This window comes from Leucoraja erinacea, chromosome 16, assembly GCF_028641065.1.
Source record: "Leucoraja erinacea ecotype New England chromosome 16, Leri_hhj_1, whole genome shotgun sequence".
In the NCBI taxonomy this organism is placed as follows: Eukaryota; Metazoa; Chordata; class Chondrichthyes; order Rajiformes; family Rajidae; genus Leucoraja; species Leucoraja erinaceus.
Window position 1 is genome coordinate 10769233 of NC_073392.1, and position 15324 is coordinate 10784556.

Below are 15324 nucleotides of genomic sequence, written 5' to 3' on the forward strand. Positions count from 1 at the left end.
GCAAGGATGTCTTGTTGCTGTAATGGGCCTTGGTTAGATCCCATTTGATTGAAAAATTCAGTGAAAGATCCAATGTAGAAATAAGCCCTTTGGCCCACTTTGACCTTCGATCACCCGTTCACACTAGTCCATTGTTTTTTTGCATCCACTCACCTACATACTAGGGGCAAATTACAGAGGTCAATCAACCTATACAGCTGTATAGTTCTGGGAGGATGGAGTTTTATGTGTGCAGTTTTTAATACAAAGCATGGGAAAATGGGAGCAGGAATAAGTCACTTGGCTCCAGTAGCCTGCCTCACCATGATGATCAATGATGATCAATATGATCATGGCTAATCTGTCCCAGGTCTCAACATACTTTCCTCTGCCAATAATTCCCCATAATCATTGATTCATAATCTTACAAAAAATATCTAAGTTTTAAATACCTCCAGTGATTTCAACTCCAAAATTCTGTGAGAAAGAATAAATGTGGATAAATGTGAGGTTATCCATTTTGGTGGCAAAAACGGGAAAGCAGACAATTATCTAAATGGTGGCCGATTGGGAAAGGGGGAGATGCAGCGAGACCTGGGTGTCATGGTACACCAGTCATTGAAGGTAGGCATGCAGGTGCAGCAGGCAGTAAAGAAAGCGAATGGTATGTTAGCTTTCATTGCAAAAGATTTGAGTATAGGAGCAGGGAGGTTCTACTGCAGTTGTACAGGGTCTTGGTGAGACCACACCTGGAGTATTGCGTACAGTTTTGGTCTCCAAATCTGAGGAAGGACATTATTGCCATAGAGGGAGTGCAGAGACGGTTCACCAGACTGATTCCTGGGATGTCAGGACTGTCTTATGAAGAAAGACTGGATAGACTTGGTTTATACTCTCTAGAATTTAGAAGATTGAGAGGGGATCTTATAGAAACTTACAAAATTCTTAAGGGGTTGGACAGGCTAGATGCAGGAAGATTGTTCCCGATGTTGGGGAAGTCCAGGACAAGGGGTCACAGCTTAAGGATAAGGGGGAAATCCTTTAAAACCGAGATGAGAAGAACTTTTTTCACACAGAGAGTGGTGAATCTCTGGAACTCTCTGCCACAGAGGGCAGTTGAGGCCAGTTCATTGGCTATATTTAAGAGGGAGTTAGATGTGGCCCTTGTGGCTAAGGGGATCAGGGGGTATGGAGAGAAGGCAGGTACGGGATACTGAGTTGGATGATCAGCCATGATCATATTGAATGGCGGTGCAGGCTCGAAGGGCCGAATGGCCTACTCCTGCACCTAATTTCTATGTTTCTAAAGAGAATTCTGTCTTCCTTATCTCAATGCGATGTTCTTACCACAGAAGGAATGTAACAGAAATTTACGCGCAAGATGGCTGGGATGGCAGAACCGATGTTTCGGAGAAACTAGGTTCATTCAGCTTATATTCATAGGAATAGATTGGAATGGAGGGGGATCCCAGAGAAAGATAAAATTCCAACAGGACTACATATAGGGAAGATGTTCCTGATAGCTGAAATGACTGAAACCATGGATCAAAGCCTCTGGGAAAGGATATGTCATTTAGAGTTGAGATCAGAAAATAATATTCACCCAGAGGGTGGTAAACTTATGGAATTCTCCACCCCAAGGATTCTGGAGCAACGGGAGAGCAAGTTGTTAAGTTTAATTGAGAATGAGGTCGACATATTTCTTATAGTAGGCTATGTCGAAACAGGCTACTGGAGTGGATAATCAGGCATGATTGTGTTAAATGGTGGAGTATCAGTCACAGTCAATGACCTCAGTCAATGAAACCATTGTGAGATGAAGGGTCCATCCTTGTGTTATATGATATGAATTGACCGATGAAGGAAAACCTCCAAAAAGCAGTAAATCGAATCGCATATCTGTCGCTGGCTCTCTTGGACATTTCACCTCTGATACTCAAAAGCTCCCACTTCTGTTGAATGACACTTCTAGGAATGATGGAACTGCTTCAGTGTCTCACTCGTGACCTGGACCATCTTCACGAATGAGCCGAGGGTGATGGTGAAATTTGGGCCATTACCTAACTTTTGCAGGGAACCTAACAGCTGATCAGATCCTGTTAGTTATTTGATACCCCCACAAATGTTCTTCAGAGCAGCAATCAAGTGTGAAGACATTTCATATTTTCTCATGTGGCGCAGTCAATGCATTATATTTATTTCAGCCAGTCGTCTTCCTTGCACGAATTATCTAAGAGAAGATATTCTTTGAAAAGTCTTTGTTTGAGCCAAGCAAAGTTAGACCTTCAACTGAGCCCAGGTGCAGCTTAACCTTGGAGATTGCCAGCTTGCGCTCCCCTAATTATGTGTAATAATCAGCAAAACTTTAATGTTAATAGTCTCACATAGAGGACCACGGACTAATACAGCTGCTTATTATGCGATTGTATAGAAAACATTTTCGATGACAATTAAAAGATTGTTTTTGACTTCCAGAAACCAAATCATTTTCCACCCTCCCCTTCCCTCCCCCTCCACATACATGGCCATTTATTATCAATCTTACCTTATCTCCCCTCTACAGCTGGCAAATTTCAATTCCATAAAAATCAAAATTTGGGGTCCAACCCTGTCGATAATGTCACCATTCTAAACGATTCAAGCTGGAAGTTCTCAGTCGGGGCACTGAAACAAAAACAAAATCACAGGTTATTGATAAGACTCTCAAAGTGGGAAATATCTCGAAAAACCACAACTTCCTCGTGACAAATGTGACTAACAAAAAACAACAGGTCTGAGGTGGGGGAAACACCTAAAACAGACCAGAATAAATAAACGTTTGCCATTTACTTGGAACACATGAAACATATTTTTTTTCTGAAAATAATACTAAAACTTAAAATGCAAATAAACATGATGTGTGGGTGCCTAAAACTATGATTACTTCTTTCATTTCCAAAATGTCATTCTACTCATCATTTATACATGAATTTAAACTTTCGTTTGGACATCTATTCCAGACAGATGACTGACAATGCTAGAGGAAAGGCATTTAATTCAGATCTCTAATGTCGACCAAACTATAAATAACTAGAGCAACTGTCTATAATCTGGTATTGCACATCATTCTGCAGTATGATTGTACTCCCCGGTGACGTAGCTCACTGAAAATTAATCCTTTGTGTATTCTCTTGTCTGAATGCAGTAAACATGAACTATTTATCCGTCTCCCTCATACGGACATTAAAACTGTATTTCGTATTAATATATAAACAAGTAACATCTACAAGGTTTACTCACGGAAACTCAAACATTTTGCTAAATTAGTATGCACAATTCTAATGCAACTTTATTATTAGCTGTAATTTCTTGATGGATATATATGTACTGATTTGACCCTTTCCATATGGAACAAAATTGACACTTCAATCTGTAACCTTACCAACAATTCTTTCTTCCTCAAACATATGTTATCTTGTTTATTCTACTTGTCACCGTCACCCCATTAATAGGCCGTCAATTCAGGGGAACGACGGAGGAAAGTTTCAACATCAAGTCACAGTTCCAAAAAAAAGGGCAAATTTCTACTCCATTTTTCCACATGTTTTAACTACAGTGAAGTAACAGCTGCAATATGTGGTACATATTTTTACCATTGTTTGTTAATAACACATGTTCATCTGTTCTTGGGTTTAGCTTTGCTTTGTCTGTTCCCCTGCTGTGTGCACAGGGATCCTGCTGGTATGGCCAGACTGTGAAAACAAGCCTCAAATGACCAAGTGCAACGGCAACTTCCAAAGTAGGAACCAAACCACACACAACAAACCACAGAACAGCCAACCCCAAGTTGTCATTTTTTATGTATGTGGAATTCAACTGTAACACCACTTACTGAAAGCTAACTTTCCACAACTGGCATATTCCTACCAGAACATTTGGTTTTGAAAACTTCTGATAAGACACGACTGATAACTTATCTGCTTCTGCATGAATCCAGCCAATTTCTCCACGGGGTTTATAATTGGCAGCCACTTCCACACAATGCGTAAAAATACCTCACAAGATCTTTGAATTAATTTAGATCCATGGGAGCCATCTTCAAGTTATTAAGATCCCAAAGTGATTTTAGTTAACATACATTATCATTATTTTCAGGATTTCCTCACTCTAAAACATCCGTGCAATTGAAGCTAAATTTGACTTCTTAGTGTTTGTGCTAATTCTCCGCGCTAATTTGGAAAAGATGCGTAGTTTCACTTTACTGCTTGACATACATTCTGGACAGTGTTGTGAAGATGGAGCAGTGAGAATAAACAGAATACTGGGAATATAATTAGAATGATTAAACCAACTTAATTTAAAACTACTTGTTTATGAGCTCGTTACAAACTAATGTCTCCTCGTTGTAGATTGCACACTAATTAAAGACTATGCTATTTATTTTGCAAATTTTCCACCAATTAATTGTACTTTCAAGATTAAATTCCAAACACGTGTAAACCAGCCTGCATTGCAGCTATGATATTGACCTAACATATACTATACAGAGATCGAGGGCACGCTCATACGCCCATTTTATACCCCATTTGACTTTAATTCCTGTGGTGATTTTAATTTCAACACTTTGTAAATCAGTCTTGGGATAAAATAGACAACAGACTCAAACACACACATTCCCACCAGGCAAATTCAATTAAAATTTAGACTTAACAAAAATGGGGAATCTGTTATTTGCTTTTGAAAGGGCTCTTTGCAATGAACGACTTTTTTTCACTGGCAAAAGGCTACAAGTGAAAAGGCAAATGTCCTGGTCAGTGCATTTGCTCCAAATTCCAGTGTATCCAACAAGAGAGGATTCATTTGTCAAGTTTAAAATAAAGGAATTGCTGGTGTATCTAAGCCACAAATATGGATGCTAGGAATGCAAGGAAAGTGATATATTGCAGAAAAAAACTACTGTGCATTCCCTATAGGAGACTTTTTCTGAGCATGAAGGAGCAAATCTTCTTTTACTTACGTCATTGCTCATTATCAATATTCCAGTTAATACATTATTAATAATCATTTGATTGCACTTAGATTATTAAAACTTACAGGGAATAATACTTTGGTTCGAGTGAAAATTACCTAAGAGACCTAGCTGAGAACCAGCTAGTCTACATGCTAATAACAAAACATTCGTGAAACAGAATCCGTAATAAAATTGACAAGAGGAAAAGCAAATCATTTTATGGTTGAGGAAACTGAATGACAGGGGCAGGGCAGATATTCCCAAGTTCCAAGTTGATTATAAAATCAAGTTGGTTATTGCAAAGAAATTATGTACAGATTTAGAAGGGATAAATGCATTATATCTGGTGGAATTCAAAGCTAATGTCCCTAATATCCAAAACAATTCTGGCAATCTATCCAAATCCCTTGCTATTTCATTGCCCAGATACCTCTTGCTTGTTATTCTCCCAAAAATAGACACAAAATGCTGGGAGTAACTCAGCAGGACAGGCAGCATCTCTGGAGAAAAGGAATGGGTGATATTTCAGGTCGAGATCTTTCTTCAGACTCAGTTTGGTATCACGAATAATGTGGAAAGTTCCCTAATTCAAGATGATGGAAATGAAACATTCCCAGACTGTGGGAGGCTGTGGCCTGGAAAGATAATCCAAAAGTTGGTGAACTTTTAATATAAAGAGAATCAAGAGATATTGGGTTAATGCAGTAAAATGGCACAGGGGTGAAAAAATCAGCTACGATCCTATTTGAACCATGTAGCATTCAAGGCCCAAAGATGAGACCCATTCGTTCCATTTCTTCTGTAACCTGCTGAAACCATCTGCTGGTGAGGTAACTGAGATCCCAATTGAAATAGATCTACTTGGGATCATCACCATCACCGACAATCTCTCCTTGGACACAGAGATTGATAAGAGGATAGGGAAGGCAGCTACAACTCTCGCTCGCCTCACAACTCGAGTGTGGACCAACCCAAAGCTGACAGTGAAGACAAATATAGCAGTCAGCAACGCCTGTGTCAACGCACACTGCTATGTAGCAGTGAGACAAGGACTACATATGCCAGGCAGGAGATAAGACTGGACACCTTCCACCTGAGAAGCATCCGCCATATCCTGGCAAGACAGAGTGTCCAGAGTGGCAGGGATCCTGTCTCGGCTTGGCCTTCCCAGTATGTACACTCTACTCAGGCAGCGCAGACTGCAGTGGCTGGGCCATGTCAACCGCATGGAGGATGTCCGTATTCCAAAAGACATTCTCTGTGGAGAGCTGACATCTGGGAGGAGAACCATCGGCCGCCCCCAGCTACGTTACAAGGATGTCTGCAAGAGAGATAATAAGGCGCTCGACATCGATGTGGAGTCCTGGGAGAGTCTTGCAGCTGACCGCACGAGGTGGAGAGGTACCCTAAACCAACATCTCAAAACGGGGGAAGAGAAACGGTTGAACGCAGCGGCAGACAAGCGGGCACGCAGAAAGGAGCGCAGCAACTTCAACAAACCAGAGACCACACACAAATGTGACCTTTGCCACAGAGACTGTCACTCCCGCATTGGTCTCTTCAGCCACAAGCGACGCACGCTGCTCCAGCCGAGGTTTGGAGCAAGCAGCCAACAACTAGGATGCATCACCCATGGTCAGTTATGACCGAGGGGGGCCTACTACTACTTGAGATTTGCTTGTGAGGGTGCTATGCTGCACTCTGCCCATGACTGCTCAAGTAATGTGCCCAAATATTGTTCAAATGGGCCTTCGTATAATTAGAAGTTGTTTCTTTTTTGATGAAACAGTGGCCATCATGAGTGGTATCAACCAATATGCATGTGCACAGAATGAAAATTAAGATATTACTAACACAACTCTTTCTACTTTAGACTGTTTAATAAAACTTATGTTGCCAAATTGGGCAGGTAGAATGAGAAATAATTACTAAATTTGAAATATATAGTATGTGAAAATGACTAATTTTGAATCTAACATACCCCAATGCTATTGATTTTGATCTAGGGTTAGCAATCGGCATTGCATGATCTTTGTAATTGTGAAAATACAAGTTATTTTTGCATTATCTAGAAGGGGTGGCACGGTGGCGCAGTGGTAGAGTTGCTGCCTTACCACACTTCAGTTCTGGAGACCCGGGTTCGATCCCGATTACAGATGCTGTCTGTACGGAAATTGTGTGTGCAGGACTGTTTCAGAATAAGGAGTAAGCCATTTAGAACGGAGATGAGGAAATACTTTTTCACACAGAGAGTTGTGAGTCTGTGGAATTGTCTGCCTCAGAGGATGGTGGAGGTCGGTTCTCTGGATGCTTTCAAGAGAGAGTTAGATATAGCTCTTAAAGATAGCGGAGTCAAGGATTATGGGGAGAAGGCAGGAACGGAGTACTGATTATGGATGATCAGCCATGATCACATTGAATGGCGGTGCTGGCTCGAAGGGCCCAATGGCCTACTCCTGCACCTATTGTCTTTTGTCATATGTGGTGATCGCTAGTTGGCACAGACTCAGTGGGCCAAAGGGCCTGTTTCCGCGCTGTATCTCTAAACTAAAAAACCTGAATTAAACTAAGCAATGCTTGTGCTATTGAGGGTGGGGGATGGTCAAGTGTAATGGGAAAGAATATTGCTAATTGCAGTTTCTTTAACAGCATTGATGTACAGAGGGACCTTGGTGTACAAATCGATAGCTCCCTGAATGTAGCAACTCAAGTAGATAGAATAGTAAAGAATGGTACGCTTGCCTTCATTGGTTGAACATTCAGGAAGTGACGTTGCAGCTTTATAACATTTTGGTTAGGCCACATCTGTAGTATTTTTGTACAGTTTTGGTTGACGCATTACAGGAAGCGTGGAGGCTTTTCCCAGATGCCTCCCATATCAGAGCTAGAATGAGAGGTTGGACAAACTCGGTGATTGTTTTCTCTGGAGCTACGGAGGCTGAGGGGGGAACTGATAGAAGTTTATAAAACGATGAGAGGCATGGGTAGGGTAATCAGACAAAACTTTTTTCCCTAGGTGGAAATTTCAGATAGCAGAGGGCATAGCTTGAAGGTTAGAGGGAGAAAGTTAAAGGTATTGTGCAGGGCAAGTTGTTTTGGGGGGATAGTTGTAGGTGCCTGGAACATACTGCCAGGAGTGGTGGTGGAAGATAATAAGAAAGTGGCATTAGATACTCGTACAAATATGCACAGAATGGAGGAATATGGAGCATGTGCAGGCAAAAGGGATTAATTAAGTTTGACATCATGTTCAGCACATGGACTGTCGTGGGCTGGAGGGCCTGTTCCTGTGCTCTACAGTTCTATGTTCTATGTTCAATCACTGTGCCAGCGATCCAATAGACAGTTTCTGGAAATGTTCACAGCCAGCTGTTAGTAATTGTGCTGGCAGCTTAATGTATAACCGTACAGATTGGAAAGTTTCTAGATAGCATCGCCAGATCGCCAACTCTTCTGTATCCACAAGGAAGTGTTTCTGAGTAAAACAACGGACATAATTGTCTCCAATTTAGGGAGGGGAAATATCTGCCAGTCTTCCTCACAATCTTCATACTTCTCCGAAAATTACACGTGTTGATGCGTCTGACAGCAGAGTTGGGCTCAACTATGATTCATATAGTATGAGCCTATTTTTCAATACTTAAACCTCACTCATAAAGAAAAATAAAAACTAGCTGTGGCCTAGATGCCGTACCCAGATCATTCAATGCCAATATAAGGGAAATGGGGATCTGTCCACATTACTTTGTTTAATTTTACAATTCTATAGGATACAACATAGTGGCATGATTATTGGCAAACACAAACTATATAGTGAAGATAGACACAAAATGCTAAAGTGGGTCTGACAGCATCTCTGGAGAAAAGGAATAGAAACATAGAAACATAGACTCGAAGGCTCGAAGGGCCGAATGGCCTACTCCTGCACCTAATTTCTATGTTTCTATGTTTCTAAAAGGAATAGGTGACGTTTCGGGTCATCACTGTGTCTGAAGAAGGATCTTGACCCAAAACGTCACCTATTCCTTTTCTCCAGAGATGCTGTCAGACCCGCTGAGTTACTCCAGCATTTTGTGTCTATCTTCAGTTTAAACCAGCATCTGCAAACTATATAATGCCGTGTTAAGTTTGATTTGAAAGTTCAAAGCATGGCAATGACAAATTATCTGTCCTATTGTTAATTGGTGGCAATGAAGTTATACCAAATGATGTACGTTAGTCCATGCCTTGCAGACATGATTGAAATATCTACATAAATACTTTAAAAAATGGAAGTCAAGACTAGAGGACAATGTGGATTAATCAGATATCAGCATAAAGGTCTCTCTGGATATTAATGGTTCATAGTCATAGCTATACAGCAATGGAAGCATGCCCTTCAGTCCAACTTAACCTTCTAAGATAAGCTTCTAAGATGCATAATCTGTGTTTCTGAGGACAATTGGTGAATTTTATCCAAATGAACTTATTCATAGTCATACAGCCCAGAATCAGAACCTTCGGCCCAACTCATCCATGCCCCATCTAAGATCGTCCCACTTGGACAATATTCCTCTAAACCCTTCCTTTTAGTTTAGTTTAGTTCAGAGATACAGTGCGGAAACAGGCCCATCGGCCCACCAAATCCGTGCTGACCAACGATCCCCGCACATTAACACTGTCTACACACACTAGGGTCAATTTATAATTTACCAAACCAATTAAACTACTACCTCTTTGGAGTGTGGGGAGAAACTGGAGATCCTGGGGAATACCCACGCAGGTCACGGGGAGAACGTGCAAACTCCGTACAGACAGCACCCTTAGTCAGGATCGAACCTGGGTCTCTGGAGCCGTAAGGCAGCAACTCTACCTCTGCTCCACCGTGCCACCTACTATAACTATATGTCTCCTCAAATGTTATTACTGTCCAGCCTCGCCGTGAGACCAAGTCTTCAAAGATCAGCATTGCCTATAAAACATCTCGAAGCCCGTCTGATTATATGCTGAGCACCTTTGAGCTTGATAGATACGGCGTAAGTCCAAGTTCCAGCTTGCTTCAAATAGAGGTCATTTGAACTTCAATTGTTTTCAATGCTCTCTTGGCAACAAGATTAAAATAAGAGAGAGGATAGTATTTGGCTTTCAGAACATCATATTCAATGCTAGCACAACAGATACAGTAATCTAACCTTTCATCGTGATAGCTACTTTTCTTTTAGATCATTTAATGTACCTGTTATTGGAGAAAAACATAATTTGTTAATTGCTATTTGTTTGTTTTATTGCGCACACCCTTAAATCAATTCTGACAAAGTATGTTGCATCTGAAAATGTCATCCAACCTTCCCTCTGGAGACATGTCAATTTTATAATTCAAGCCTCAATGCACACATTGAAAAAGCCTCCGTTATCATCGACAAGCTCATCATCACATATCTTTGTAACAACAAGCTGCTTGCTTTAATGACCAACGATTTCAGCAGTGGAACAGAGAATTGGGAAATGTCAGTGGCTAGAGACCTGGCAAAAAAGAGTGAAGAAATGAGTATGTGGCCAAAGATTCACCTTGATGTACGATATCAAGGATCAAGGACTGGTGCCATGTAGATGAGTAAAGTAATGCCCCTGTCCCACTTAGGAAACCTGAAAGGAAACCTCTGGAGACTTTGCGCCCCACCCAAGGTTTCCGTGTGGTTCCCGGAGGTTTTTGTCAGTCTCCCTACCTGCTTCCACTACTTGCAACCTCTGGCAACCACCTGCAACCTCCGGTAACCACACGGAAACCTTGGGTGGGGCGCAACGTCTCCAGAGGTTTCCGTTCAGGTTTCCTAAATGGGACAGGGGCATAAGCAAACAGGATGGGGAGTCAGCTGCAAAACAGGGGTAGGTAGGAGGGTGCGCAAGCAACCAAGATAGGGTGCAAGGCTATGGGATATATCTGAAGAAAGATCAGGGGATTTGTTGGAAGAAAGGAGGGTGTACAAGGATGTACAGCTCTGTAGGTTATTTGGCTTCCACAAGTTGAAAAAAATGTCCTCATTGTGTAGGGTAGTGCTGGTGTACGGGGTGATTGCTGGTCGACACGGACTTGGTGAGCCAAAAGAGCCTCTTTCCATGCTGTATCTCTAAAAGTCTAAGCAAAAAGGCTAGCACTGGATGTATTGTTTTAAAGCCTTGTCACCTATAGTTTATTTAGCAACCTCTCTAGCCCTGCAAAACGTTTTGAATAACGACAGATACTTTCAATTCGGTTATTTATTTTGCAACTTCAGCTTCTAACATTATCTGCTACATATATTTTGGTGAGTGAAATATATTTAAAATGTTTTTAAACATGTGCTGTTAACATGCATTGTTCTCTGGGAATTCTCGACCAACTTAATGTCAATACTGTTCCTGGATGTCACGATTGGTAAGAACAGAAGAAGCCCATGACATAACGATCGCTAAAACTTGCTGGACAGCTTTATATGTGGTCAGCCGTAAGCATAGTTACCTCACAACTTATGAATGACTGCAAAATATAGGCCTACGAATTTATCGACAAATTTGGGCTAAAGCTAATGAAAACTTGATATGAAATCAGTAATGTGAAATAGCAGCATAAATATTTACTCTGCCATTAACACAGATACGACTTTTCACTCCACTGAAAGTCAAGCAGTATGAAGCCAGAACTTACTTGAAGTGAAGAAGGCTGAGGGACAATTTGTAGAGGTTTATAAAATTTGAGGGGGCACAGATAAGAAGTATGATCATAATCTTTTTCCCAGTGAAGGTTTGTCAAAACTTAGAGGACCTTGGTTTAAGGTGAAAGGGGAAAGATTTAAAAAGGATCTTCAAGGCAGGTTTTTCCACACAGTGGGTATGCAGGACAAGCTGCCGGAGGAAGTGGTATATGAGAGTGCAATTTCATTATTTAAAATACATTTAGATGGATTGCTGGATAAGAAAGATGAAGAGGCCAAATTCACAATATCTTTGTGCCAAATACAAGCTAATGGAACTAGCTCAGAAAGGCATTTTGGTTTGCATGGCCGAGTTGGGCTGAAGGGCCAATTTCTATGCCATGTAACTCTATGATTCTGTTACCATACAGTTGAACATTGTTCCTCCATAAACAGCATCTCTCGCCTAGCTATATATTTTTACACATTCATTTCCATTGCAACCCACTCGTCAGATATGAGATAGAATACTCTCCACTTGCCTGCACGAGTGCAGCTTCAACGACCGTCAATGAAGCTTGACAGTCTCCAGTACATGCAGTCCGCTTGATAAGTACCCCATCCACAACCATTATTCACTCTCTGCACCACAGATGCACATTAGCAGCAATTTATACCATCAACTGCAGCAGCTCACCAAGTCTCCCTTGGACAATACCTTCCAAGTCTACGCCCTCTACCAGCTAGATTGACCAGGGCAGGATCAGGATGGAAACACCACCAGCTAGATGTTGCCTTTCAAAGCACACACCATCCTGACTTGGTCACCATTCCTTGACCATCACTGGGTCAAAATGAAAGGCATAGATAGAGTAGATATGAAAAGGATGTTTCTACTGGTAGGAGAGTCTAGGACCAGAGGTCATAGCCTCAGAATTAAAGGCCGCTCTTTTAGAAAGGAGTTGAGGAGGAACATCTTTAGTCAGAGGCTAATTCATTTGTGGAACTCATTGCCACAGAGGGTTGTGGAGGCCAAGTCAGTGGATATTTTTAAGGCAGAGATAGACAAATTCTTGATTAGAACGGGAGGCAGAGATCAGCCATGATTCAATGGCAGGGTAGTCTCGATGGGCCGAATGGCCTAATTCTACTCCTATAACTTGTGAACGTGAAAATCTTGGAACACTCTCCCTAGCAGCTTGGTGGGTATATCCGCACCTCAAGGACTTCAGTGGTTCATGCGGTAAGCTCACCACCAAATTCTTGGTAGAGTTGCTGCCTTACAGCGCCAGAGACCCAGGTTCGATCCTGACTAAGTTCGCAAGGGCAATTAGGGAGGGGCAATTAAACGCTGGCTGAGCATGCAAAGTTAGCACCTCTTGAAACATTAACATCTCACAATGTTTTATCGATAAACAGACTGAATAATTGGTGTGAAATATAATTTTAACATCCACATCTTGGTTACATTGACTTTTGGTAACCACAGACTGGGAAAGGTTTAAGTTCCTTCCCTCAGAGTCCATCTTATAAACCAAGACCTGGGAAATATTTCTGAATTAAAGCTGATGCTTATTACCCAAAAGAGATGACAGAAATTCAGAAATAGAAAGGCTAAGGCATGTGTTTAAATATCCCACGATAATAGATTGCCAACTTTAACATAAAGATAGAGCATCCTTCCATGTATGTATATGTATAAGATATATATTTCACACCTCCTCTTTGGTGCTACCCAAAATGAGATTGTGTGGCAACGGATGTCATTAGTGATCAATTGGCTGTCGGTAACAAGAATCTTTTGTCAAAACAAAGCAAGAAAAACAAAAAGATAAAAATAAAAATAACAATGATAGTTATCTTCGTTTTGGTTTTTAGATTTCAATTATTATTTGAATAACGGGTGGCACTGTGCCACAGCGGTAGAGTTGCTGCCTCGCAGCGCCAGAAACCCGGGTTTGATCCTGACTGCGGGTGCTGTTTGTACGGAGTTCTCCACGAGACCTGGTGGGTTTTCTCCGGGATCTCCAGTTTCCTCCCACACTCCAAAGACGTAAAGGTTTGTAGGTTAATTGGCTTTGTTTAGTTGTGCATTTTCCCAGTGTGTAGGATGGTGCAATTGTGCGGGGATCACTGGTCAGTGGACTCAGTGAGCGTAAGGGCCTGTTTCCACGCTGTATCTCTCAACAAAACTAAACCAAAATTATGATGGTGGTAGAAAGTCAGTTCATTTATTGAACCTTACTTGTTTGTTACATTGCTATGGATCACTTCCTTCAATTGCCATCTTGGCTTATTTTCTCCATTGTCAGCATTATTCAACATTCACAATGGCACACTTTCCAGCATAGTGATCTGAACATGAAACCCGGATAACATTACCAAGTCCCAACTGTATCAGCCAAGTTGTTGTTCTGACTGAATCCAGAACAATTTGTTGTTCACTTTATTCCATACTGAGCTTACAAGGCAAAGCCAGACAGAATCGCTGGCTACAGAGCAAAGGAGGGCAGTTTTGCTGACAACATCACATTCCTCCCCAATGAACTGTAATGATAACACCCAATCCCACAGATTCTGGAACACCCGTACCCCCCGCATGGTCACAATGCAGGCATCAGATCAGTCTTCCTGGGAGTGAACCAGCGGAAAATGTCTTGACCAGAATGGAGAACTTGGCCTTTTCATTCAGCCAAACACACTTAAGAGTCATAGAGTTATAAAGTGCAGAAACAGACCCTTTGAGCCAACGTCCATGAGCAAGATTTCCCATCTAAGTTCATCCCATTTCCCTTCATTTGGCCTATCTTATATTACTAAAAGTCAGATCTTGAACACTTCCTGTTGTTTTGTATATTGATTTTAGAAAAAAACGCTGCCACTTACGGCTGTGATTTTAGCCAGCTTACTCAGAATCCCCCTCCGCTATGCACGACAAAAGGTTTTTTCCCATCAATTAAAAATAAAAGAGTTCTTAGTGTTTAAAAAATGTTGAGTTTCTCTCTCCTGAAGGCCACGACCCTTCCGGAGGGACAATAAAACCAAGAAGTGTTGAGTGCCTCAGTCAGTCTCTGCAAGATGGGGGAGCGAGAGGGTAACATCTCTCAGTCTGAGCTGTGAATAACACTGAACACGTCTACTATACTGTGAGTGGTTTTAATGACCTGTCAGTGCTCTTAATTTGGTTTGAAAATATAGTTTGGAAATGCTAAAGCTGTGTTGCCTTTGGTTTGGAAATGCTAAAGCTGTGGCCTAATTAAAGTTGCCTTGCCTAATTAAAGTTGCCTTGCCTAATTAAAGTTGCCTTGCCTAATTAAAGTTGCCTTGCCTTCTGTATAATCTCGTCTTAACCACTTCCTGTTTGCGCTTTATATTGACTTTAGAGAAGACGCTACCACGTACGGCTGCGATTTCTGGCCATCTTACTCAGAGTCCCCCTCCGCTCATCAGGTGCCCAGGATTTTTCCCATAGATTAAAAATAAAAGAGTTATTAGTGTTTTAAAAATGTTGAGATTCTCTCTCCTGTCAATTACACCATGAAGGCCACACCCCTTCTTGTGGGAAGGCGGAGGGACTATAAAACCGAGAAGTGTGGGCGTGGCTCAGTCTCTGCAAGATGGAGGAGGAAGAGGTCACGACTTGCTGTCTTTAGTGGTCTTGCACCCTGCTTGAAGTGGTAAGAAACAGCACTTGAATTTGGTGGA

At 41.5% G+C, this 15324-nt stretch overlaps 1 protein-coding gene across 11 annotated transcripts in view; it reads right to left on the reverse strand.

Annotated features, from left to right (window-relative positions):
- foxp1b (forkhead box P1b) overlaps positions 1-15324 on the reverse strand; it is a 474222-nt gene that overhangs the window by 417246 nt on the left and 41652 nt on the right. For all 11 annotated transcript variants that reach the window (XM_055647671.1, XM_055647675.1, XM_055647681.1 and 8 more), the window contains exon 2: positions 2525-2643. The gene's annotated coding sequence lies outside the window, so the exon portion shown is untranslated. The remainder of the gene's footprint in view (positions 1-2524; positions 2644-15324) is intronic.